Source organism: Schistocerca gregaria, chromosome 4, assembly GCF_023897955.1.
Source record: "Schistocerca gregaria isolate iqSchGreg1 chromosome 4, iqSchGreg1.2, whole genome shotgun sequence".
Lineage (NCBI taxonomy): Eukaryota > Metazoa > Arthropoda > Insecta > Orthoptera > Acrididae > Schistocerca > Schistocerca gregaria.
Genome location: NC_064923.1, coordinates 268,355,132 through 268,382,715, shown reverse-complemented (window position 1 = coordinate 268,382,715; position 27,584 = coordinate 268,355,132). Strand labels below are relative to the sequence as shown.

The following is a 27,584-nucleotide window of genomic DNA, read 5'->3' as shown; positions in this document are numbered from 1 at the left end:
TTGGATGAAGATGAAACTTTTGAGTCAGAAGCAAACGGCAGCAATGCTAAATGTTGCACAACAAACCATTTCTGACCGTTTGAAAGCTATGGGAAAGATCCAAAAGTGTGGAAAATGGGTGCCACATGAATTGAACGAAAGACAGATGGAAAACCGAAAAAAACATTTGTCAAATTTTGCTTCAAAGACATGAAAGAAAATCAATTTTGCATCGAATTGTTACTGGCGATGAAAAATGGATTTATTTTAAGAATCCTAAACGGGAAAAATCATCGGTTAATCCGGGACAACCATCAACATGGACTGCAAAACCAGGTCGATTCGGCAAGAAGATAATGCTATGTGTTTGGTGGGATCAGAAAGGTGTGGTGTATCATGAGCTTCTAAAACCCCGTGAAACTGTGCATACTAGTCGCTACAGACAACAAATGATCAATTTGAACTATGCATTGATCGAAAAGAGACCATAATGGGCCAGAAGACATGGCAAAGTAATTTTTTTACACGGCAATGCACCTGCACACAAAGCAAAACTGGTTCAGGATACAATCAAAACACTTGGCTGGGAGCTGCTACTCCACCCGTCGTATTCACCAGACTTGGCTCCTTCCGACTAACATTTGTTTTCATTAATGGGACACGCATTGGCTGTGGAACACTTAGATTCGTACGAAGAAGTCAAAAATTGGGTGTCTGATTGGTTTGCTTCAAAAGACGAATATTTCTATTGGCTTGGTGTCCACAAATTGCCAGAAAGGTTGTCAAAATGTATAGAAAGCAATGGTCAGTCCTTTGAATAAAATGTTTTTACTTTTCAGTTCAAAATTAGTGTTTCATTTTCACAAAAAAATGCTCATTTTATACAGGTACACCTGGTAGTGTCTTTTGGGTCTCTTGAACCCATCATGAAATAAAATAGGTGCAAGCCTTGGGTTATACGAAGGTGTAGAAGCAGCATCCCTTAAAATTGTCCAGCACCGGCACCCGCGTTTTGTAAGGCGTGCTGGCTCGTTCGCGGTGGCAGCGGCGGGCAGTGAAGCCAGTGGAGAGCGGCGGCGAGGCTTCTAGCGGTAGCGGAAGCGGAGGACAGGTGACCGCGGCGCGGCTTTCAAGAGCAGCGCCGGGGCGGCGTCAGGCTTTTACGTAACAGCCAGCGTGCGGTCGCGGCCGCTGCCCGCCAGACGACTAATTACGGCCGCTTACAGTTAACGTCCCTGCCCGCGGCAGCACGTGCTCGCTAACTGCCGGCGCCGCTGATAAGATAATTGTACTGCGCGATAAAACAAAATGCCACGGGTGGGTGGGCGCAGGCGCTGCTCCGACGACGCCGACCTCTGGCGGAGCGCACAGTGGCTGACGTAGGAGACGAGCCAGTTTATGGGCGCCGGCGCACCTACGAACCAGCGGGATTTGCATTACTTACGACGTCTCAGACGCGGCTCACTTCCCACCTCTCCCGTCTGCCTCCTCCACGCGGAAAGGCGCGATCCTGAGTCTGGGATCAGGGCGGAGGATGAGGAACGTGGGTGGGACGGAAGATGACGTGTCCACTTTAAGGTTATTTTCTCCAGAAAGATATCTATTTGCCTTCGCGTTTGTCTAAAATTAATAAAGCATGGAATAATGTAGATAGAGAGGTAGAAATTGACACGCATGCTTGGAATGACATGGGGTTTTATTAGAACCAAAAAAAAAGTTCACAAATGTCCAACGGATGGCGCTGGACAGCAAAACTGCTACCGTGACGGGTGAGAGGTATGCCGATATGTTACAGAATCGCATCATCCACAGCCTGGCTGATAAACACCTGCTGGAACGTACGATCTTTATGCAGGATAGCGCTCCAACCCATATTGCTAGACGCGTGAAGGATCTCTTGCGCGCGTCGTTTGGTGATGATCGTATGCTCATCGTCATGCTTGGCCTCCCAGGTCCCCAGACCTCAGTCCGTGCGATTATTGGCTTTGGGGTTACCTGAAGTCGCAAGTGTATCGTGGTCGACCGACATCTCTAGGGGTGCTGAAAGACAAAATCCGACCCCAATGCCTCACCCTAACTCCGGACATGCTTTACAGTGTTGTTCACAACATTATTCCTCGACTACAGCTATTGTTGAGGAATGATGGTGGACATATTGAACACTTACTGTAAAGAACATCATCTTTGCTTTGTCTTACTTTGTTATGATAATTATTGCTATCCTGATCAGATGAAGCGCCATCTGTCCGACATTTTTTGAAATTTTGTATTTGGTTCTAATAAAACCCCATGTAATTCCGTGATGTATTCAGTTTTCAAATTTATACTGACTTTTTGATCACCCGGTACAGTGCCATTCAGCTGCCCCTACTGGTGGGTTTTATGCAGCCTGCAAAGCCTTCAAAACCCATGCACAACGTTTTAATATTCTCTCGTTCGTTATGCACAAACTAACAGCCCTACAGAAAAAAATGGACCGGACCTTTTTGTAGGAGATTTCATTTAGTTAAATTTTGTGCTGGTATACGTTTTGAGCTGGACGCTACCTTTTTCGAGTTATTCAAGGAAATCGTTTTTGAAGGTCACTTTTGTACATTTTTCTTGAATAATTGGAAATCTATAGCCTCCAGCGAAAGTAAAAAAAATTAACTGCACTACATTTCCTACTGAAAGGTCCTATACATTTTTTCTGTAGGAGGAACAGTTTGCACATTGCACGAGAGATAATATGAACTTGTGTTTGGTACCTGAAGAAGTTGGACTGACACCATCATCAGATCACAAGTGACCCATCGGGACCATCCGACCGCCGTGTCAACCTCAGTTGAGGATGCGGTTAGGAGGGCGTGTGGTGAGCACGCCGCTCTCCCGGTCGTTACGATGGTTTTCTTTGACCGGAACCGCTACTGTTTGATCGAGTAGCTCCTCAGTTAGCATCACGGGGCTGAGTGCACCCGGAAAAATGGCAACAGCACATGGCGGCCCGGATGGTCACCCATCAAAGTGCCGGCCACGCCCGACAGCGCTTAACTTCGGTGATCTGACGGGAACCGGTGCATCCACTCCGGCAACGCCGTTGCCTGAAGACGTTGCAGGTTGCACAAAACCCACTGGAGAGACAGCTGAATCACTTTGTGTATGGATAGTTTCGCCTTGTGGAGTACAGTTTCTTCAGCGTTACTATTTTGAATACATTACATTTCCTACTTGCCTTGTTTTGGCGGAGGAGGGATGCGGGATTTATCATTCCTCTGACTGACCTGATGCAGAACCTACAACTTTCTCTCCTGTGGCAACGTCTTCTCTCAGAGCAGCTCTTACACACAGCGTCATCAATTATTTGTGGGATATAATCAAAAAAATGTTCAAATGTGTGTGAAATCTTATGGGACTTAACTGTTAAGGTCATCAGTCCCTAAGCTTACACACTACTTAATCTAAATTATCCTAAGGACAAACACACACACCCATGCCCGAGAGAGGACTCGAACCTCCGCCGGAACCAGCCGCACAGTTCATGTCTGCAGCGCCTGAGACCGCTCGGCCAATCCCGCGCGGCGGGATGTAATCCATTCTCTGTTTTTCCCTACAGTTTATCCTCTACTGCTCCCTCTAGTACGATCTAGGTTACTCCCTGATGTCTTAACACACGTCCTATCGTCTCGTCTCTTCTCTTGTCAATGCTTTCATCATGTTTACCTCTTCGCCGATTTTGCGGTTTACCTCCTCATTTATTTTCTTATAGTCCACCTGAGTTTTGACTTCCTTCCGTAGCACCATATGTCAAACACTTCGATGCTCCTTTGTTCCTGTTTTCCCACAGTTCTTGTTCGCTTCTATACAGTGCGCGTCGGTTCTAGTTGTTGCATTTTTACTACAAGGCATACCACCGCAGTCTCAGCATGCTGCATACACAGGGAAAGTTCTTCATATGGAGGCATATTAACATTCTAGTCAAGTTATTTTGGAACAGGCACACGAGGAAGGAAAAATCACAACATAAACTGTGCTTGAGAGGTTCGAGAGTGACACAAACTGCTAGGTATTGAAATCACACAGTAAAGATAACAAAGAAGGGTGGGGAAAACCTAGACACACGTAGCTTTGAAGTCTTAACTACTCCAGAAAAGGCGTAGAAGAAGAAGAAAAGTTTATATTTCCTTAATATTAACGAAAAGGTTGGCAACAAACTGACACGTAATTATCGTGACATACTGACACAATCCACAGCCACGGAACTCAACAGTCAATAAAATAGATAAGCTATTATCCGTAAAGTCAGGAAAAAATTATTCCTGATACTTTTTACAAGAGACTGTACGATCGTTTGCAGACTTCGTAGCTGTAACTCCCATGTTACGCTTTTGTGCTTTGGCTTGAGCCTTCTGACTCCACATCGTTACTGCGCTGGGCAATTCACAAAGAAACTGTTACCACTACTGTTTTTACCTCCGCTACCCTGCTGCTTGCGCAGGCACGGGCCAAGCTATTTTGTGCCCCTCTAATAAGGAAACTTACCGACAGTCTTTCTTTCTACAGGAGCTGTGTGAATGGAAGATACAAGGGGTAGAAGAATGGAGAGGCGAATGGTAGTGGCAGCAGAAGTACTCTCCACTAGACATGCGCAGTATAATTACAGGGGTGGTTGCTGTTTTGGGAAATCCGTCACGGTCCTAATTTGTACGAGAAGTGCAGCCTGTCAAATTTAGTTCCTCATTTCTTAATCATGGTAATTGAAGGAGCAAAAAGTCATTATAAACCTTCAACTTTGCGCATGAATTTGCCAGTAACAATTTTTTAAAGAACTCCTGGTGCGCCATTGTATTTATTTGGACTTACAATGTATACATTACACGTATGTAGGCTGCCTGGAATTAGTGTGAGGTGACATGAATTTGTTTCGTAGCTGAACACTTGCTAGCGGCCTCAGGGCCCAGAATGTATCACGGCTGGATCAGCCGGGGAGAATGTTGCTGATCGGTCCAACTACAATGGCGATCAGCCAGTAACCGGAAATGGGTAAATCCCAAAGGTCTTGTAGTTGCTCGTATGGCCGATGTGGAAAACATGCGGCATAAAGTGAACTTTGCTGGTCGGCCCGAGAACATCGGCAGTCAGCGAGTAGCCGGAAATGGGTGAATCCCAAAGCTGAGAATCTGGGCGGCAGTTGCTCGCATGACCTCTGTGGAGAAGATGCACCAGAAATGGCAGAGTGTGGAACAGTATGGAGTAGGCTTCTTACAACTCTTGAATATTCTGTAATAAATCATAGCTACATAATTAAGCAAACCTGAATACATCGATGGTCTCAGAAAAATGAGGTACAACCAGTGAAATAGAAGTATTTTCAGTATCTTACAGACTATGGAAGCTCATATTCTACAGTGACTAAATATTTTCACAATGAACCTTAAAATTAACAACTTTTAAAAGCTTCATGCGATTTCAACAAATAAAATCTCAGATGACACCATTGCACTATAGGTATCACCCTTAAAGATATGCATCTGTAACTATTTTATTTATTGATTTATTACGCTTTTAGATCTTTTCATTATGCAGATGTTTGTCAGCACATCGCATCCTCCACAGTAACACAGCGATTGAATGCAACATGAACACCTCATATATTATAATACTTATCTAGTTATTTAATGGATATTTTACTTTGCCAGTAACTTTATTTAAATGTTGGTTACAACTGATATTAAAAACTGTCGTAATTTAAATGTGGTGAGTAGTATGTGTTAGCTCTGTTAACAAGAGTACCGAAAGACAGCTCTGTCAATCAGAAACAAATAATTAAATAATAATAATTAAATAAGTAAACATTTAGCAATGTCTACATTTCTTTATTTAAATATTGTTGTAAGATATTAGTTCAGTACAGAAATTCAGGGCGAGCCAAAAGCATGTCTGCAAAACATAATAACAATGGATTTTTGGTGGGGATGGCCTTCAGACAATGGAGAAGCAGATAGTGGTGGCACACGGCTGGAGTCAAGTGAAGAGACTTTTTTTTGGGTTGTGTGCTGCATGGAGAGATTTGGGAAACTTTTTTGCGAGTTCTTGAAGGACGCAGACCCACCTGTGGCAACAAGTGTTATTCGATTATTTAGGTGACTGATTCTGGGCAGTGAGTGGCCGCTAAAAGACTAACTTTTGAAGGGATTTTAACTCTCGCGAGCTCTGAACGTGCTCCACTGCAGACTTTTAACTTTTCAGTTTGTATTTCAGTATTCAGAATAGACAGAGTATGAGTTTCTATTCGTTATCTTTCGTGTGTTAAAGCGTAAATCGTCATACTGAATTCTGAGTTATTTTAAACCAGTGAATATTTCGTGTGCTGTGCTCACGAAATGGACTTAATATTCGTGAGACTTGGATTGGCTATTTAACACGGAGATTCCGCTACCACTCTCGTGACGTTCTCAACGGAACTTTACTGAATTTGATAAGATTACTTTCCATCTGTATTTTAGTTTGATATCGTAGGACCACTTTCCATTTATTTAAGATTTCTGCTTGAATAAACATCATTATTCAACGGGATTCCCTGATGTTGTCTACATCAATTGCTGAGTTTAGAAAAGAACCCTTTTTGTTATCTATTCATTTACTTTTTATTCATTCATTTATTTTATTAAGTCGCATTCTAGGCAATGCATAGAGTATTGGACTGCGGGATCGCAGCTACAGGTTATTATTTGCAGCGAGTTATTTGCTAGGCATGAAAGCAGACGTGTGCAACTCGACCCTACCTCGTTATCGAGCTATTATTTTTAAACAGAGCCATACACAGCCCAAATACCTAAGGTGCGGACAGTATCTGGTGGAGTCACAGTTGGTTTGCTCGCCTGTTGCTTAAAGCAGCATAACCATTATGTAACGTCGCAACCTGAACTCACATAACACGCCCGCTCCAAAAAGTCATAAAAGCTGCTCCACATACCAGGTTTTTCACTTGAAGTGCTTCATAACACAAACGTACCAAATGTATCAAAACAAAATAGCATTGATATCAGCGACATCTCTGTATTAGCTCGAAAATTATTTTCTTTAGACTCGTACGGCGCAAAAACAGTTTTTACAAGAAATTTCGTAAGAGAAAGAAGTCACTAGGTCTCCCCAATATGAACGACAGCTGTATTGGAAAGCAGAATACACACAAGGAGTTCTTATATTCAAGCACATGTGCTTTCCAAACCAATAGAAAACGGCTTTGAATCACCGGGGCAAGCCCGTCGCGCTAGTCACACAAAAATAGAGGTAAACGGTGTAAAAAGTTTTCATCTTTTGCAGCTGTATTTCCACAGTTGCAGACTTTCAAGTGCATCACGTACGGTGGATAAAATCCTCTCAAAGGAAGGAGGTGAAAGAACGACACAACCTATTCGTGCGCAGTGACGATGGAAAGCTTTCAGCTTCTAAAATGAGACAGTCGTTTCGACATACTTTCTTGAAGGTAATTTAACGAGCAAAGGTGGTCGTTATTTTAAGTGACGCTGACGATGAGGAAAGCAGCATGTTCAAAAACGTGTCAACGCTGCGTCGGTAAATACTGACATTTACGTTGGGTTTTTCTCGTTTTAGTTTGCGGGTGGACATTAAAGATACTTTATGCCTCTTTGGAGTGAGATATCTTGAAACTATGACAGACCTGCAAAATAGATTACAACGTTTCACGTGCATAGCTCCTTACTCAGGTAAGCAAACGTGACAGCCTCAGAAGTCTTTAGTGCAGGGTGGATTCTCTTCATGTACCTATAAAGGGGGGCTACTTGAGATATAACACATCAAAAAATTCTCACGCACATTCGACTTTTACTGATTCTGGGCATTGTCCGATGTCGATGCAACTATTTCACAAAGGAGAGAACGTCACCTCCTCACATCGAGTTGGTGATGTGTTGATGCCAAAGCAAGGAACTGAGCATCATAGATCGTAGAAGTCGCCTTCATACGGGACGTTGTCTTCTACGTCTAACGCGCCGACGTGGCTCCATTGGTAACGGCTAGTTACTTGCCGAAACCTACAATTGCTTTAATGAAACCTGAAACGAAAGGATGATTGATTTCTGTTCCCCATCATTTTGAAATGAAGTGTTGAATTTGTTTCCGAAAACGCGCGCTCGTGATATTGCTCTTTCAACGGTTGTGGAAAATACGTGAAGGAGTCCCTGAAAAAGAAAGTGAAGTCTGTAAAAATGCTCCGTCTGATGTGGTAGAATTGCGTCTAAAGTTGTTTTAAAATGTGAAATGCCCTGTCAAATCCACGTATATCAAAACATTAGATTTCTTTTTCACGGGGAGGGTGGAGTCAAATTACGACTAGCCTTTCCGCTCAGTCACATCAGAAATAATTAGCGATACAGATATAAAATTGTGGGACAGGAGGAGAGCTTCACAAATACTAGGCAAAAGATAGTCTTATGTAGATATATAACATAAATTTAGAATCATAAGAGCTTAAAGCACACAGTAGTCAATGCTGAGTTTGTAGCATTTAGGCATGCTGCTGAGGTTTGTTGATCTAAGGACGAAGCAGCTTCATCTGTGCTGTACACGCATATTGTGTATTTGGACATTTACGAAAAGCTGTTTCATCGATTTCCCTTGTATTCACTTACCTATGGCCCCAACCTCAAAGCACTTTTTTTTCTTTTTTTCTTTTTTGCTGTGCTCAGTTGTTATATGCAGTTCCAACACAATTTATTATCTGTATCACGTATCTAGTATAACTCCGTAATCGAAGGTAGATTGGCAATACTATAAGATATGGGAGGCCATCTTTTTCTGTCATGTCGAAGGCGACCATAATTTGCCATTTCCCCACAGATTGAAGATATAGTGCCCAAATACGGAGGTGAGAGGCAAATAGTAACCTTTAAACAACACTTCATGTCTGAAGTGAACATACAGTTTTATCTGAACCTCAGACCACTGCATGTGCTTAATGTAAATGACGATAATGAGTACCATCAAGAACAGGTCATCATTGTGTGTGTGCGATGCATTTATTATATGTTCTTTATGTTCTAATTCTAGTTTCATATTCATTACAAACTTTACACTTGTCAAAAAGACACTATTGTCACTAGCCTAGAGATGAAATCTTGTGTATTAGTATTAATAATAATGTCTATTATTTCGCTGTATCCGTTTTGGCAAAAAAGGCTACTGCGAGTACCTGAAATAGCCTCCCTCTCCGATCAGCTCACACCCACGTGTGTGCGGCCGTGTCATATTGTTGGGACCATTCGTGTTCGCGAATTACATTTGCGCCATATTCCGACAGTATTTCTCGGTGAATGTGTGTGCAGGCTAGACGTTTCGCTTCCAAGAATCTTACTTTCCACCGTACTTCAACTTTGGAGTACGTTTCCAGTTTCTGCACCGTCTCATTCGCACACTGTGACCTACCTGTTATCTGTGGCCGGCCGGGGAAGCCGAGCGGTTCTAGACGCTACAGTCTGGAACCGCGCGACCGCTACGGTCGCAGGTTCGAATCCTGCCTAGGGCATGGATGTGTGTGACGTCCTTAGATTAGTTAGGTTTAAGTAGTTCTAAGTTCTAGGGGACTGATGACGTCCGAAGTCAAGTCCCATAGTGCTCAGAGCCATTTGAACCATTTGTTATCCGTGGCACAGCACAACTGTGTCCAAAGAACACCCGGGACGTGAGCTCGCTTCTTACAAAACGACACTCTTGTTACGCAATGGTCTTAGCGCGGGACATGAGCAGCTTACTCTCTGAACTCCCTACTTAACAGACTGGAAGCAGTGAAACAAATTGTGGTTACGAGCACAAATATCCACTGAACACTTTGTAACGTCATCTAGCTATAAGATGCGCCACGATTTCAATTAACACAGCTACTCCCATCACCCACCACTGTAAATATACTGGAGAGAATCGATCGCTGATGTTAAACAAGAAGCAAGAAGTGTAAATCCAGAGCACGGACGAGGATTTTCTAGGAATTGTCAAGAGAAGTAAAATGAACAGACCGGATCAGAAATGCTGCCATCAGAAATAAAGTTACCTCACGCACCGTAGAAAGATAGTTAAGGGTGGACTGAACATTTACAAGGAATGGGTATAGAAATATTACCAGCACAAATAAAGAAATACACACCAAAAGGAAATCAATACCCAGAGCTGAAATGAGAGAATGGCATATTCGACCGCCTCGTGCAAATTTTTTTATTTGACGTCACTTTGGCAACCTGCGTGTCGATGACGATGAAATGATGATGATGCGGACAACACACACACACACACACACACACACACACACACACACACACACACACACACACTGCCGAGTGGAGAAAATCCCCGACCTGGCCGGGAATCGAAACATAATTGGGAGATCGCAATCTCATGACAAGACCCAGAAAGACCGTGGAATAGCTGGGGAACCTTAACAGGCAGTAAACAGTACATTAATGGAATAACAGAAGAAGAAGAACAACGTATTGAAAGCTAGGGGCGAGATAGGGAGTGTAAAAGAAAGCGTAATACCAACTGCATTTTCCGTCGATGCTTGGTAATGACAATATCAAACAGGAAACACTTTCTAATGTTGTGTGAAATTAGATTCATTTGCTAAAAAAATTCAACAGTCTTGATCGCATTAAATATTTCTTCGTTTAAGACAACTGGTTTCGACAGATTTTGCTGTTATCTTCAGGTCTGCAACAAAGTACATACACATGGAAAATGTTTCATAACATGAGCAAAACTGCCTGTCAGGTGTACGTTATATGCCGTTTAAATTGGATTTTCATTGTTTAGAATACGTCCACCTTATGTAAACAGAAGTGCTAGTGTGCACTGTGTAATAAGCATCTGCGAGCGATATACAGGGTGAGTCAGCAGGAAACGTACATATTTTGACAGGTGATTGCATTACTGATTCAGAACAAAAAACTTGATGTGGGCAAATGCCCTGTTCCGAATGGTTTCCGAAATAGAACACTTTTAATGTACATTTCTATTTATTTTCTGTATTATTCATTGTCATTGTTTACAACCTAAAACAGTAATATAAAGGAAGTTGAGACGAACATTTTGACATAGAGCTCTTGTGGTTTATCAACTAACTACCTCAAACTGGCGTACAAACAGTACCTAAGTTACAGCCAAAGTGCGTCGAGCGAAATTTTCAATTTTCCCGCAATCTATCCGCGCATACTGTTAGTCCTAGACAAAAATAAATAGGATCTTTTTTTAGCAAATTTAATGTAATTTAATTGTGCACTGAGACACGTTGCGTTGGAGAGTGCGGTTTTCGAGTTATTAAAGAAAAATGTACAAAAGTGGTGTTAAACGTGTTCTGTCTCGGAAAGCATTCGCGATAGGGTACATGTCCAGATGAAGTTTTTTGTTCAAATCACAAATACTATCGCTTCTCAAAGCATTTACCTTTCCTCCAACTCACTCTGTCTATTTGGATATGGCCTTTCGCACAAAGTACTTTATATTTTTTATATATTTTAGTTATGACAAACATTTTATAATGTGCTGATATTTATCCACATGGCAACTTGACGTGGGGTTCAACGAAAAATGAACACTTTTCTCAACGATAAGGTTTTTAAGTTATGTAATTGCACACTTCCACTTCCGGGTACTGTAATGCCATGCATTGTGTAAGCACTCAGATATCGATAGTAACAACCTGAGGGTGAAACATGGGCGCGCGATTCTAAGCATTGTTGTGAGACGAGGTCTGTCTGCGAGAGTGTAAGTAGTAGCGTCGGTCGAGAGCTCGGAGACAGCAGACGTGTCACGCTGCCCTCACGTCGGTGATGGCAGATCTTACCACACTCAAGGTCTGATTTCATTTGTATAGCCAGGAGAGTTTTAGATAGCTTAGCTACGCTTGAAGATGGAATTCAATGTAAAATTCGCAAGCATAGCGCAAAAGCAATTGCTGTGTTAGGCTCGTGATTGTTAGTCCGAGTTTGCAATATTCGCATGTTTTGCTTGTCAGTGAAAGAAGCCTTCTTATCCTCCAAATAATAATAATAATAATAATAATTCTCCACATCTAAATAATATACTGTGGTTAATAAATGTTAATGCCATTTTGAAACTGAAATAATTTGTTAATATGGCACTCAGCCATTAATGACACATATGTCATTTGTCACTGTCATTATTAATATTTTTTTCATAATAATTCTCATGCTGTAAATAGACTCAGTTAAGGAAATCCCTTCTCAAAAGTTATTTAGTAGTTAACAGTACCCAAGTCAACTCCTTTTTATTAAATTCAATCTTAGTAACAATAAGCTTTAGCCGCTGCTGCTGCAAATATTTGCTGCATATACATTACAACAGAATAATAAAATATTTGATGCGTGGATTTAAATCCAGTACATCATGCCACCGCTTTTGCGCTATATCCTTTAGATCCAAACCCTTAGTTATTCACTGCCTAGTATGAAACGGATTCAGTTTTCGTTATCATTTTCATGTGCTCTTTTCTGACAGAAAGTTGAATGTTTGTGGCTGTGTGGGAGCTTGCAGAGATTGCCGTATTTAGCTATGGTTTTTCTGTAAATGTTGGGTAAGTGTCTCTTTGAGCTAATATCTATATTAGGGTCCCATAAATTTATAGGAAAGCCTCCCAGTTCCATTGAAAACTGAATTTTCTAATGTCGTTCTGTATCTAGTGGTAGCATGTAGGGCAGGAGATGTATCACGACTGAAAAGATCGCAACGATTCTGGGCGTGAGGAAACGCAGACGTGTGCAAGAAAGCAGAAGTGGGCAACAACATTTCCTGGAATCCTGATTAACTGGGTCAGCAGGACCGCAGATGACAGGGTTGCAGCTGGTGTTTATGAGCCGAGCGCTCGGAAATAGAGGCGTTGGGTAAAGCGGGCGTGGGAGTCCCCTGCGCAACGTGACACACATCTGACGCGGCTGTGTCCGCAGATCACGACGTACGGCGGCGGTGCGTTATTTCCGCCATGCCGCAGTTATATGGAGCGCCGAGAAACGAGAATATTCCTCCATAAATTCCGCAACACATGGAGTGCACTACGTCGCGCTTTTATAGCACGATTGCGGCTTGCGGATGATCCGCGCTAAGGTCGCCAAGTTTTGTAAAAATAAAGAACGGAGCTCGACATACCTAGAAATATAAATTACAGATCGCCGCCGTGTTTTTCTGTCTGTATGTGAAGGCTCATCTCAAGAACAAGAAATTCTAGAGACTTGGATGCGCTTTTCACTAATAAATGGATTGATTCGCGAGGAACGTTTGTGTACACAAATTATTGTATGTATTGTGTGTATTTAAACTGGGGATATACAAACGACGGAGAGGCTTCGTCCCGCCGTAGCACTCAGTGGTTTACAACCCCACAACAGGCCACAGCAGTTCACTCGCCCCACTGCCGCACTGAACCCAGAGTTATCGTGCGGTTCGGCCTCCAGTGGAACACCCCCCTCCCCCCCCCCCCCCCCCCTGTCCACGAACGTCAAGAGACGATTGTAACCCCAAATGTTTGCGTGTTAAAGTAATTATGGTGTACGCGTATGTGGAGACAGTGCTTGTGCAGCAATCGCTAAGATAGTGAAACTGAGACGGAGTAAGGGGAACCAGCCCGCATTCGCCGAGGTAGATAGAAAACCGCCTTAAAAACCATCCACACCGGACGTCGACACGAATCCGCCGGGCAGATTCGTGCCGGGGACCGGCACGCCTTCCTGCTCGGGAAGCAGCGCATTTGACCGCGCGGCTAGCCAGGCGGGCAATACATAAATTATAGTTTTAGTAATGGTACGTGTGAATGGAATAGCAGGTGGTTATAATCACACTGCAGATACTCATGGAGGACCATGTGTGGCCTGTAATTACCGTATGGCACCAAAACTTAGTACATACACTAATGCGTCCATGTGGAACCGATTTAGATGACGGTATGACACCCACGCTCTCATTTAACAAGGTGTAAGGTGAATGAACAGTATGGCTATCGAGAAAAGAGACCGTGAGCAGTTAGTGAAACTGTTTTATGTGATCGGCAGCAATTGCAGTGCTCAACTGACGGAGTATGCTGAATGAAAGATTTGAGGTGAGACCTGATGTCATTAAATGGTTTAAAATATATAGTATTGCAATTTGAAAACAGGGGTGAGATTGGTGTGGCACCAGTAATAGGAAGGCGTCCTTTCTTGCTGGAAGTTACTGACAAGGCTGCTGCTGCAGTAACTGATAATGCAGCACGTGCCCTCAGTAATGCTGTGCAAGGTCACTGGGCCACGAGAATTGTCCATTTGGTGGTCAACAGGATGAAAAGTTTTGCGGCCTGTCTTACAGTGGTACCCGTACAAGGTGCAGCAACTAAAACCTTCTGATCCACAGCATCTTTCTAAATTTGCTCTACTACTTCTGGCACGGATCGTAGTAGGTGACATGTAGTTGGTCAATACTCTGTGGATTGACGAGACAAATATGCGCTACAGGGTGCAATTAATACACAAAACTGACGGGTTAGGAGTGCTGATAAACAACGTGTTGTGCACTCACCGTATGCGACTGTGTTGAGTGGATTCACAAGGACCTCTGCTCTCAGTCCATTCTTCTTTGAAGAGAATACACCCAGAAGGCGTGTCAGGTGTACAGTGACGTCTTTGTGCAGTACGTAATTCCTGCTTTGGAAGAGCGCAACTGTGTGGCAACATCTCTTGTCGCTCGGCTGGTAAAAGATATGCTTCATGCAACCTTTCGCGAACATGTTATCTTCAGATGTTTGCCAGATGGATGGTCTGCAAGATCACATGCTCTGAATCCATGAGACTTTTCGCTCTGGGAATATCTTAGAAAAATAAAATAAAATAAAAAATAACCACCGGAAATGTTGTGACCAACTGTTGATCACGTCGTTTTACGGATGCAGCACCTCGTCGACGTCATTGGTACTCATATTCAACACACTGTGTAAATGGCGGTTAATAATAACATCAACATTATGTCTTTCTCACATGTTTGATTATTCTGCCCATGTCCCGTTCCTAATCCATTACATATGGAACCATTTCAGATTTGCAACTAGTGGCCAAAACCGGAACTAATTTTTTTTCCAGCGTAATTTTGTTTCACGTTAACGCATTAGCATATCTATCAAGTTTAGCTGCCACACGATAATTAAAATCCACACTGGACCTCCGTGAGCAGCTGCACTTTAATTTTAGTTCCGAGTTCAGTTGGTAAGAGCAGTTGATAGGGTTCGAGTGTGGCGCAGACCCCACAGAGCCAAGAATCCAACACGTCAACGGGGTGCTGCGCAAACTGTTGGTGGTTCCATAATGGTGTGGGCTATGTTTACCAGTCGAATGGACTGGGTCCTCTGTTCCAACTGAACCGATCATTGAATGGAAATCGTTATGTTCGGCTACTTGCTGACCATTTGCAGCCATTCATGGACTTCATATTCCCAAGCAACGATGGAATTTTTGTGGATACCAATGTGCCATGTCACTGGGCCACATTTCTTCGCAACTGGTTTGAAGAACAATGTGGACAGTTCGAGCGAAAGTTTTGGCCACCCAGATCTCCCAACATGAATACCATCGAACATTTATGGGACATAGTTGAGAAGTCAGTTTGCGCACAACACCCAGCACCGGCATCACTTTGGCATTTATGGACGGCTATAGAGGCAGCGTGGCCCACTATTTATACAGGAGACTTCTAACGACTTACCACATCCAGTTGCTGACTGCACCGGGCAAAAGGACATGTAGCACCATATTAGGAGGTATCCATTGACTTTTGTCACTTCAGTGTATACAGTATGAAACAAGACATAGTTGGTTCTTTGCTTCACAAGACTGCCCGCACTTTCGTCACTAAACTGTATTCATAACCACCTGAACAATACTTCGTACCACTCCCAATAAAGTGTCTTCAATAAAAGTTTCTGGTTTTTCTTTGCGCATCGAGAGCTCGACGTTTCTGGCGATTTGCCAGTGTCCTCTATACCGTCTGTGAGACGCTAGCACTTCGCCACAGAATGGAAGCAGCGTATATGCCTTTAGAAACGTAAGGGATTCAAGCTATTTGACGTGGTAAGACATCCAATGAGGCTTTCTTGCATTGACACATAGAGAAACCACGCATATGGGCAACACACTTTCCTGAACAACACGCATTTTAATATATTGTAGATATTTGGCTTTGGCAGAACACATTTCGACAGCATGATTCAATCACCAGTTACCCGTCTGCTATTTCTATATTTTTTTATGGTTAAAATTGGTACAAGAGCGATTTTTTTCCTTTTGTATGTGCCATTGACTAGTACTGACGAAGTTGGTTATTGACAAGTATACGACTGTGGTTAACTTTGACATTAGGCAAAGAAATGATTGGAAACTGAGTTAAAGTTTTTAAGACTGCAGTAGAGCTTCCATTAAGAGATTGAAATCAGAGGACAAAACATACGGGTTATCAAAATGATGTACTACGGATAAAATACTAGTTATGAGTGATGACACCGAAGTACTGAGAAATAAGGGTATTTATGAGCTTTACAACATGGTAGGGCCCTAGGAACTATTTTAAACATTCAGAAATATCGCTTGTGGCAAACAAAAGCAGTGTCCCTGAACATTGTATCTTTCGAGCACACCTCAGAAAACTGAGTGTATAAGAATTATTCGTTATAACACAATTTCGCGGTATATTTTCGCGTTAACTGGAGGATAAGACGGAACTAATGTGGAAGTGATCTCTAGTGAACAAAGAAACGAGGTTAATTAAACCAATTAAAAAGAGAAAGGCAGAGTATTCCGGTCGTCTAATTAGAGGAAGTAAGTATGTTCGTTTTGAAGCTTGGTTCAGGAAACAATCCGTGAGAGCGGAGATGTAGAGTAACTACATCACAGAAGCACGTAACGATAATGACAATGCGCTATTACGGAAGGGTGAGTCCGCAATGAGTAAAATAATGGTTTACGAGCGGCGTAAGGAGTCGCTAGACGAAGTCGACTTCTTTACATATATACTGTAACGTGTCATAGCAGGTGATGGAATATGGGTTTGTGTATATAACACCGAAATTAAAGCTGGGTCGCATCAGTGGAAGCATTCTGGATTAGCAGGAGTGCAAAAAGCTCGAAAAGTACGGTCAAATGTGAAGGTCCCGTTCACAGCGTACTTCGGCCTTACCGGCATAATGCAAGGTCAAACGATCATTAAGGAGAACTACTTACAAGTTCAACGCCGTTTGCGTGAAGAAGTCCGGAAAAAAATTTCCGGATATGTGGCGAAATAAGTCGTGCCGTTTGCACCATCACAATTCACCTGCTCACACTTCATGGACGGTTGTCGACTTTTTGCCCGTAAACAATGCTGTAATGATGTTCCAGGCTCCAGATTCGTGAGACATGTGCACCTGTGACAGTTTTCTGTACCCAAAAAAACAGAAGGTCCTAAACACAGAAGAGATTAAAAGCGTATCTGTCTCAAAGATAGAGTTCCAGAAGTGTTTCAGGCACTGGATACAGCGGTGGCGCAAGTGCATGATATCCAATGGAGACACTTCGAAAAGACTATCAATAATGAGGAAGAGTAAATAAAATCCTTTCCAAAAAGATGAAAATAGCCATTATTTTCTGAAAACACCTCGTTCTAACCCTCAGTCCCTATGTAATATATGTGCTATATCAAACTTTTATTTTTTTCTTTCTCAGGGAGTAAACCTAAACTCTCGGTTCCTCGTTGTATAATATACTTTACAGCACGTGCTTCCTGTACCCACTTGTTTTCGTTTCTCCTTTTCCCCAGTAGGTAGTAGTAAATTCCTCGAAGAAAACTGTTAATCAACAATGTCAGCATGTCTTCAAGAAATGAAAGTAATTTCTGTTTATTTTTAGTAATTTTGAACTCTGACACGTTAGGAATAAACTATAGTATGTTAATACATCGTACACAATCGAATATTGGCCGAGCGGTTCTAGGCGCTTCAGTCCGGAACCGCGCTGCTGCTGCTGTCGCAGGTTCGAATCCTGCCTCGGGCATGGATGTGTGCGATGTCCTTAGATTAGTTAGTTATAAGTAGTTTTAAGTCTAGGGGACTGATGACCTCAGATGTAAAGCCCATAGTGCTCAGAACCATTTGAACCATTTGAACACAATCGAATAAGTGTTCGTGTAGCACTTGCTGTACACTCGGCAACGACCTATACGTTCACACTCCAGTGGTATTGTTTTCATAATTTTCAAGTGTTTGAAATTGAGTTTTCTGAGTGTTGCACGATTTCAGTAAGTCTGGCAAATCGTATTACGATGAATCAACAATTCTTATTTAAAAAAGAAAAAAAAGATTAGTATTTAATCACATATTCTGCCAGACCAGTGCATTGACCACCAATATGAAGTTTTTATTCATAAAAATTAAGTACAGGACTGAGGAGGATAAGCAGTGGAATTTCTCCTGCTCTACCCATAAACGGAACGGGTAGAAAACTTAATAAATCGTCAAGTATTACTTATCCTGTACCACGTACTTCTTTACAGACGAATGGAAAAACTAGTAGAAGCGAACCTTGGGGCAGATCAGTTTGGATTCCGTAGAAATATTGGAACACGTGAGGCAATACTGACCCTACGACTTATGTTAGAAGATAGATTAAGGTAAGGCAAACCTATCTTTCTAGCATTTGTAGACTTAGAGAAAGCTTTTGACAATGTTGACTGCAATCCTCTCTTTCAAATTCTAAAGGTGGCAGGGGTAAAACACAGGGAGCGAAAGACTATTTACAATTTGTACAGAAGTCAGATGGCAGTTATAAGAGTCGAGAGGCATGAAAGGGAAGCAGTGGTTGGGAAGGGAGTGAGACAGGGTTGTAGCCTCTCCCCGATGTTATTCAATCTGTATATTGAGCAAGCAGTAAAGGAAACGAAAGAAAAATTCGGAGTAGGTATTAAAATCCATGGAGAAGAAATAAAAACTTTGAGGTTCGCTGATGACATTGTAATTCTGTCAGAGACAGCAAGGGACTTGGAAGAGCAGTTGAATGCAATGGACAGTGTCTTGAGAGGAGTATATAAGATGAACATCAACAAAAGAAAAACGAGGATAATGGAATGTAGTCGAATTAAGTTGGGTGATGCTGAGGGAATTCGATTAGGAAATGAGACACTTGAAGTAGTAAAGGAGATTTGCTATTTGGGGAGCAAAATAACTGATGATGGTCGAAGTAGAGAGGATATAAAATGTAGACTGGCAATGGCAAGGAAAGCGTTTCTGAAGAAGAGAAATTTCTTAACATCGAGTATAGATTAAAGTGTCAGGAAGTCGTTTCTGAAAGTATTTGTTTCAAGTGTAGCCATGTATGGAAGTGAAACGTGGACGATAAATAGTTTGGACAAGAAGAGAATAGAAGCTTTCGAAATGTGGTGCTACAGAAGAAAGCTGAAAATTATATGGGTAGATCACATAACTAATGAGTAGGTATTGAACAGAATTGGGGATAAGAGGAGTTTGTGGCACAACTTGACAAGAAGAAGGGACCGGTTGGTAGGACATGTTCTGAGGCATCAAGGGATCACAAATTTAGCATTGGAGGGCAGTTTGGAAGGTAAAAATCATAGAGGGAGATGAATACACTAAGCAGATTCAGAAGGATGTAGGTTGCAGTAAGGACTGGGAGATGAAGAAGCTTGCACAGGATAGAGCAGCACGGAGAGGTGCATCAAACCAGTCTCAGGACTGAAGACCACAACAACAACAACAGATATACTCTCAAACAACAGTTATATCCACGCTGCAAAATTCTTGGTGAAATTACGTTAATCTGATTCATATGATCTCCAATTTATACCGCAATACTATTCCTTTCAGAGAGGATGGTTCAAATGGCTCTAAGCACTATGGGACTTAACATCTGAGATCATGTCCCCTAGTGTTAGAACTACAGAAACCTAACTACCTTAAGACCATCACACACATCCATGGCCGGGGCAGGATTCGAACCTGCGACCGTAGCAGCCGCGTGGTTCCGAACTGAACCGCTCGGCCACAGCGGCCGGCTTTCTCATACTGATTGGGACAGTAAAAAACCCTCTGTTGCCATCACATAATAAGACTAGCACGCAATGCGTATATAGTGATTCCTTCGCTAAGAAGGTATGCAATCGACAAAACGGTTGCTATCGTCAAGCTACAATGACCGCATTCTCCTAGTTCCCAAGGGCAGACGTAAATCATCCGGAAGCCAAGGTGTCTCGGCACGCGCTGGCGGCTCACGTGCTCAGGAGACGCCGTAATGGGATGAAACACGCGGAAGTGTCACACACGTGCCGGCAGAACACCGCGTCACCGCACAGTCGTTTGCTTTTTCAGGGCCAACAAAAGAGAATCCCGTTACATTGCAGAATAATGAAATCTTGGCTCGTTTGAAGAATTGGTTTCAGAAACTAATAACCTTACGAAAGAGAAAGCATCTAAACGTTGACCAGGAAGGACAATTTAATAAACAAAGTATCAGCCTCATTAACACACGAATACTTTTTTCACCAAGCAACGGTTAAAGCACGGCAGAGAAATATTATCGGTGTCTCGTTCGCGTTAACACATTGGACTTTGGCTCTTGTGGTAGGAAAGCACTGTAGATTCAGACACACTGCAAGCCGTGTAACATCCAAAGGTCAGGTACAACAACACGCGTTGTTGTCTAATGGCTTATCAGTTTCTTCGTAAGCATAATTGTTCTAGAAAGAGTATATGTTACCTTTAATGACTGTCACTCCATCACACGAAAATTACAATTTGCTTATAATAATCGTTCACAGAGCCCATCTTCAGCCTTATACGCAGGGTGAAGATTATTTAAACCGATAAACCCTGTGAGGTTGCACGAGACACCGAAACAAATATTTTTCTCTACTGTCATATTTCCCTGTGAGGATTTTTTGAACTGATGGAGTAGGTTTTCTCTGGGTGAAAACTAATTAAACTAAAAATCTCTGGGAGCTTGCATAGGACAATGAAAATATTTTTTTCTAATGTGAGGACAGAAGGTAATACGAACAAGTTTTAATTCTTATTACTAACAGACAACGACAGTAACATAACAAAATTACTTCAGTTAGAGTACAGGTTCAAAAATGACTCTGTTGAACTGCAAACGGAGGCTACACCGGTGGGTCATATTCTGTCTTATACCGTCAAGACTGCACGATTGTCCTTAATTCCTGCTCCTATTGCTTGTATATGGGCAACCAAATTCTCTTCTGATTCAACAGGTGTTTTGTAAATAGCCGACCGGATGTGGCCGAGCGGTTCTAGGCGCTTCATTCTGGAACCGCGCGACCGCTACGGTCGCAGGTTCGAATCCTGACTCGGGCATGGATATGTGTGATGTCCGTAGGTTAGTTTGGTTTAAGTAGTTCTAAGTGCTCAGAGCCATTTGAACCATTTTTGAACCACACTACCAACCAGAAGTGATAGAAGTAAATCGGCTTAGGAAAAACGCACTTCAGAGCCCCGTGTAATCATAACACACACTTTGACGTAATACACTATAACTTCTAGCGCTTGGAAATGATGATTAACGTTCGAAACGTGTCGTACAGTAAGTTAAAATATATATCTAGTAGCGGAAAAAATACTCAGTAAATTAAATCTCTAGTGATTTTGTACCTTTTATTTGTCACAAGTAATTCTACTCACACAGAGCAAAATTTCATGTTTCTAAGATCACAGCAAGAACCCCAAATATCCCACAACATTTTCGCGCATTAGAGTCATTTCGGAGTTACAGTGTTCCGCTACGTGAATAATCTTTTCGTCTTCACAAAGTAATATCGCTTTATGATGAAAGAGCATCCACAGTCTCAGCGTGTGGACCCTGTGAATGCCGCGGTTGGGGGAATAAATGTAAGAATGTGAATCATTCGTAGAACGTTTATTGCCTTGGTTGAACAAATAGCCGGCCGCGGTGGTCACGCGGTTCTAGGCGCTCAGTCCGGAACCGCGGGACTGCAACGGTCGCAGGTTCGAAGCCTGACTCGGGCATGGATGTGTGTGATGTCCTTAGGTTAGTTAGGTTAAGGTAGTTGTAAGTTCTAGGGGACTGATGACCACAGATGTTAAGTCCCATAGTGCTCAGAGCCATTTGTTTTGAACAAATAAATGTTAAGAGGTAAATGATCCGTACAACTGCAATCATGAAGTTCGAAAAAACACGTATAATACAGAAATGAAATTAATTTTCCGGATATAAATGTTTTAAAGCAGAAAAAGGTTTCTCACACAAGTGAGGAAATAAAGCAGCAGTTGCAAATACACTCCTGGAAATGGAAAAAAGAACACATTGACACCGGTGTGTCAGACCCACCATACTTGCTCCGGACACTGCGAGAGGGCTGTACAAGCAATGATCACACGCACGGCACAGAGGACACACCAGGAACCGCGGTGTTGGCCGTCGAATGGCGCTAGCTGCGCAGCATTTGTGCACCGCCGCCGTCAGTGTCAGCCAGTTTGCCGTGGCATACGGAGCTCCATCGCAGTCTTTGACACTGGTAGTATGCCGCGACAGCGTGGACGTGAACCGTATGTGCAGTTGACGGACTTTGAGCGAGGGCGTATAGTGAGCATGCCGGAGGCCGGGTGGACGTACCGCCGAATAGCTCAACACGTGGGGCGTGAGGTCTCCACAGTACATCGATGTTGTCGCCAGTGGTCGGCGGAAGGTGCACGTGCCCGTCGACCTGGGACCGGACCGCAGCGACGCACGGATGCACGCCAAGACCGTAGGATCCTACGCAGTGCCGTAGGGGACCGCACCGCCACTTCCCAGCAAATTAGGGACACTGTTGCTCCTGGGGTATCGACGAGGACCATTCGTAACCGTCTTCATGAAGCTGGGCTACGGTCCCGCACACCGTTAGGCCGTCTTCCGCTCACGCCCCAACATCGTGCAGCCCGCCTCCAGTGGTGTCCCGACAGGCGTGAATGGAGGGACGAATGGAGACGTGTCGTCTTCAGCGATGAGAGTCGCTTCTGCCTTGGTGCCAATGATGGTCGTATACGTGTTTGGCGCCGTGCAGGTGAGCGCCACAATCAGGACTGCATACGACCGAGGCACACAGGGCCAACACCCGGCATCATGGTGTGGGGAACGATCTCCTACACTGGCCGTACACCTCTGGTGATCGTCGAGGGGACACTGAATAGTGCACGGTACATCCCAACCGTCATCGAACCCATCGTTCTACCATTCCTAGACCGGCAAGGGAACTTGCTGTTCCAACAGGACAATTAACGTCCGCATGTATCCCGTGCCACCCAACGTGCTCTAGAAGGTGTAAGTCAACTACCCTGGCCAGCAAGATCTCCAGATCTGTCCGCCATTGAGCATGTTTGGGACTGGATGAAGCGTCGTCTCACGCGGTCTGCACGACCAGCACTAACGCTGGTCCAACTTAGGCGCCAGGTGGAAATGGCATGGCAAGCCGTTCCACAGGACTACATCCAGCATCTCTACGATTGTCTCCATGGGAGAATAGCAGCCTGCAATGCTGCGAAAGGTGGATATACACTGTACTAGTGCCGACATTGTGCATGCTCTGTTGCCTGTGTCTATGTGCCTGTGGTTCTGTCAGTGTGATCATGTGATGTATCTGACCCCAGGAATGTGTCAATATAGTTTCCCCTTACTGGGACAATGAATTCACGGTGTTCTTATTTCAATTTCCAGGAGTGTATTTGGAAAACTGCAGGTGATCCAATTTCGAGAATTCTACGAGTTATAAAGCATTGTAATACTTTAATCTATGATTTTCTCGATATTACGAATCAGTCATGCAAAATTGTCTGACGAATAATAGTTTCGCTATACGACTCATTTAATGGTTCAAATGACTCTGAGCACTATGGGACTTAAAATCTGAGGTCATCAGTCCCCTAGCACTTAAGAACTACTTAAACCTGACTAACCTAAGGACATCACACACATCCATGCCCGAGGCAGGATTCCAACCTGCGACCGTAGCAGTCGCGCGATTCCAGACTCAAGCGCCTAGAACCACTCGTCCACCGCGGCCGGCACTTTTATTTATTTTCTTCTGTATATATTATAGCAATTTCGGCTTTGATGCTATTGTAAAGTGATTCATTATTGCGTTTTTCAAAATTAGTTGCATTGCGTGTCGCAGTAGATGTCAAGAACACCACAAACCATACTTCACTTGGTATTCTAACAAACAATACAACTGGCTCTGCCAGGACTATCAAGTACAAGAAATTGCAGAAGTGTATGAGGAAATAAATAAATAACAGTGAAGTGGCGAGTGCATTATGATTTACGCATCCTTTTACTTAAAAATAGCCTGGCTCCTGTGGCCGAGCGGTTCTAGGCGCTTCAGTCCGGAACTGCACTGCTGCTACGGTCGCAGGTTCGAACCCTGCCTCAGACATGGATGTGTGTGATGTCCTTAGGTTAGTTAGGTTCAAGTCGTTCTAAGTCTAGGGGAGTGATGACCTCAGATGTTAAGTCCCATAGTGTTTCCAGCCATTTGAACCATTTGAACTGCTGTGGATATCACGGATGACCAATTCATGAATTTTCCACGAGTTTCACGTTTTAAGATACATAAATTCTACTTCTAGATCAACTTTGATGGTAAAAAAGTAGGTACTAGAGTATTAATAAGCGTGTACACTTTTACACGTCGAGCTCTGGATTTCCCCAGAAAACTTAAAAACTTCGCAGCTGTAAACTATGCAAAAGCAGGCGGCTGCATGACATTCAATTGCATGGATGGATTGGTCTTCCATATGCTGCATCCATCTTCATAAGAACAGTGATACTATCTGTCCAGCAGATGAAAATAATTACTATGCCCAATTACTTCGTGGCACCAGAGAAACACGCAGCATCTGAACTCCTGGACAATGACTGGAAACCACGCAGGCTGCATTTAAAGCAGGCGGTGGATGTAGTAGTCTGGAGAAAAATGCTCCTCTGGTTCCCGAGAAAGAGTTTTTCCCTTATTGTTCTAAGCGGCATCAAGGCACAAAACACGTCGTACGGAGACCGTATAGACGCTGCTGCGGATAATGGATAACGATGTGAAATGTCTTGACGACTCGCCTTCTCTGGCGAGAGGCCTGGTATTCTTAGCAGGCGGGCCACGTCACAATGCATCGTTACACACAGGAAATAAGCTCTCCGGCGTATCGCTTGTTGTACGCCCATTCCGAGAGAGGCATGGCGAACGTCTGCCGCAGAAGGATCAGCAGAATTCGAGACGTTATAATGCGCTCTTCATTACAAGCGCGGACAGCACATGCAGCAATATTCTGTACAACACAGTGAGTCATAGTCGAAGATGCGTATTACTACCACTTGCGTACTTCCTCTTCTGTTAAAGAGTGGAAAAAATTATTTTCTCCATCTCAGGTCGAAAATACACTGACGGAAAAAAAGTCGCAACACCAAAATTAATTAATGTAGAGTAATTAAATTACGGAAACACAATTATATAAGTTACCTTTTTAAGTCATTAACATTGTAAGATCACAGGATAATGTAAGAGTGAGATAAGCTTTGCAAACGTCAAAAGCTTGTACACAGGATAATGTAAGAGTGAGATAAGCTCTGCAAACGTCAAAAGCTTGTACATTAATAGCTGGTGTAACCGCCACAATGTATAACGTAAATGAGCTTGCACAGTGTTCTATGGGTGCTGGATGTCAGTTGTCAGGAGAAAATGCTTCAAATAGCTCTGAGCACTATGCGACTTAACTTCTGAGGTCATCAGTCGGCTAGAACTTAGAGCTAATTAAACCTAACTAACTTAAGGACATCACACACATCCATGCCCGAGGCAGGATTCGAACCTGCGACCGTAGCGGTCGCTCGGCTCCAGACTGTAGCGCCTAGAACCGCACGGCCACTCCGGCCGTCTTGTCAGGAGAGTTCCACGCCTGTTGCACTACGTCGATCAATACAGGGACAGTTAATGCTGTCTGTGGATGATGCCACAGTTGCCATCCGGTGATGTCGCATATGTGATCGATTGGAGACAGATCTGCTAACTGAGCAGACCAAGGCAAAATGCAGACACTCGGTAGAGCATGTTGGTTTATAACAGCGGCGTATGGACGAGCGTTATTCTGTTGGAAAACGCCTCCTGGAATGCTGTTCGTTCAAATTCAAATGGCTCTGAGCACTATGGGACTTAACAGCTATGGTCACCAGTCCCCTAGAACTTAGAACTACTTAAACCTAACTAACCTAAGGACATCACACAACACCCAGTCATCACGAGGCAGAGAAAATCCCTGACCCCGCCGGGAATCGAACCCGGAAACCGGGGCGCGGGAAGCAAGAACGCTACCGCACGACCACGAGCTGTGGACTGCTGTTCGTGAATGGCAGCACAACAGGTCGGTCCACCGGACTGACGTACAATTTTGCTGCAGAGGTGGGTGAGATAACGACGAAAGAGCTCCTGCTGACATACGAAATCGCATCCCAGACCACGTCTCCAGGTGTAGTTCCAGTGGGTCCAGCACGCAGACATGTTGGCTGCAGGCCTTCGACTGGCCTCATTCTAACCAATGTACGGCCATCACTGGTATCGAGGCAGAACTAGCTTTCATCAGAAATCACAATGGAGCTCCAGACTGCCCTCCAATGAGCTCTCACTTGACACCACTGAAGTCGCAAATGGCGGTGCTTTAGGTCCAGTGGAAAGCTCGGTGCTGTCCTTCAAGTAACGGATTTGTAACAGTTCTTTATGTCACCATAGCCCAAACAGCTGCTTAAATTCTTGCCGTAGATGCAGAACGACGGACCAGAGCCACACGTCTAACACGGTGGTCTTCCCTTTCGGTAGTGCCACTTGGCCGCCTGCAGCGCGGTCTTCTTGCGAGAGTACATTCTCGTGGCCACCGCTGTCACCAATTCTGCGCAGTGGCTACATTCCTGCCGACTCTTTGTGCAGCAGCGCAAAGAAACATCGAGCTTCTCGTAGCCCTATTAAATGATCGCGTTCAGATTCAGTGAGGTGCTCACAACAACGTTTTTGTCGCCTTAAAGGCATTCTTGACTAACATCAATTCACCTCGTCCGTGTAACAGGTAACTAATGTCCTCAACCGTTGCAGAGTATATTTAAAGCAAACCTAATTTGCATCCTCATACTGTCGCTACTAGCGCCAGATTTCCGAGAATGGCCCGAAATCTGAATAGACATCTTTCAAATGCGGAAATGCACCTCCCAATTTTCGCTTTTGTCGCACACCACCTTCTTGGTTTTGCGACTTTTTTCCGTCATTGTAGTTCCCTTGAACACCCTACGAGGGTAGCAGAAGTCAATGATAATATTGATAATCGTTTCATAAATCACGCGTCCTCTTCTTGCTGCACTATGATATTTGTTTACCATCTAGACTCGTTGAAACTTCCTGGCAGATTAAAACCGTGTGCATGACCGAGACTCAAACTCGGGGCCTTTCCCTTTCGCGGGCAAGTGCTCTACCAACTGAGCTACCCAAGCACGACTCACGCCCCGTCCTCACAGCTTTAATTCCGCCAGTACCTCGTCTCCTACATTCCAAACTTC

At 43.6% G+C, this 27,584-nt stretch overlaps 1 protein-coding gene and 1 pseudogene across 1 annotated transcript in view; both read right to left on the bottom strand.

Annotated features, from left to right (window-relative positions):
* The window catches only part of LOC126267973 (terminal nucleotidyltransferase 5C), a 772,561-nt gene that overhangs the window by 591,596 nt on the left and 153,381 nt on the right, over positions 1 to 27,584 (bottom strand). The gene's annotated exons all lie outside the window — the stretch shown is intronic.
* On the bottom strand, positions 2,943 to 3,060 carry LOC126268257 (5S ribosomal RNA; annotated as a pseudogene).